This window comes from Arachis duranensis, chromosome 9, assembly GCF_000817695.3.
Source record: "Arachis duranensis cultivar V14167 chromosome 9, aradu.V14167.gnm2.J7QH, whole genome shotgun sequence".
Taxonomy (NCBI): domain Eukaryota; kingdom Viridiplantae; phylum Streptophyta; class Magnoliopsida; order Fabales; family Fabaceae; genus Arachis; species Arachis duranensis.
The window spans coordinates 50369367-50370579 of record NC_029780.3 but is presented as its reverse complement, the minus strand read 5'-3'; positions in this window follow the sequence as shown (position 1 = coordinate 50370579).

The window sequence follows — 1213 nt, the reverse complement described above, 5'->3', positions numbered from 1 at the left end:
TGACTTGACTTGTAAGAAACAACAAATTTTAAAAATTTTTGACCAAGTCAACCCAAAATTTCGAAAATTTGGAGGGAAATAAGGAAAAGATATTTTTTTGATTTTTGAATTTTTAAAGATGAGAGAGAAAAACATAAAAATGACCCAAAATATGAAAATTTTGGATCAAACACATAATGCATGCAAGAACACTATGAATGTCAAGATGAACACCAAGAACACTTTGAAGATCATGATGAACATCAAGAACATAATTTGGAAAAATTTTTAATGCAAAGAAAACATGCAAGACACCAAACTTAAAAATCTTTAATGCATGGATTCTAACAAACGAAAAATGCATATGAAAAACAACAAACAACACAAAACAAGAAAACATCAAGATCAAACAAGAAGACTTACCAAGAACAACTTGAAGATCATGAAGAACACTATGAATGCATGGAGTTTTTGAAAAATGCAAGAAAATTTTTTAAAGCATGCAATTGACACCAAACTTAAAAGTTGACTCAAGACTCAAACAAGAAACGCAAAATATTTTTGATTTTTATGATTTTCTAATTTTTTTGTATTTTTATTTTATTTTTTTCGAAAATATTCTTTTAGAAAAACGAAAATAAAAGAAAAATTTTGAAAACCTTTTTGAAAAGAAAATAAAAAGAAAATTACCTAATTTGAGCAACAAGATGAACCGTCAGTTGTCCATACTCGAACAATCCCCGACAACGGCGCCAAAAACTTGGTGGATGAAATTGTGATACAAGAGTTCCAGGCACTGTTAGAGAAGCTCACAACTCCGTTCAACTTAACCAGCAAGTGTATTGGGTCATCCAAGTAATACCTTACGTGAGTAAGGGTCGATCCCACAGAGATTGTTGGTATGAAGCAAGCTATGGTCACCTTGTAAATCTCAGTTAAGCAGATTAAATGGTTATGGGTTTCGAAAATTAATAATAAATAGAAAATAAAAAGGGATAGAAATACTTCTGTAAATCAATAGTGGGAATTTCAGATAGGCGTATGAATATGCTGTGCTCCTCTCGTATCTCTATTTTCTTATTACATTCATCCAATCCTTCCTACTCCTTTCCATGGCAATTTGTATGTAGGGCATCACCGTTGTCAATGGCTACATCCCATCCTCTCAGTGAAAATGCTCCAAATGCTCTGTCACAGCACGGATAATCATCTGTCGGTTCTCAATCAGGTTGGA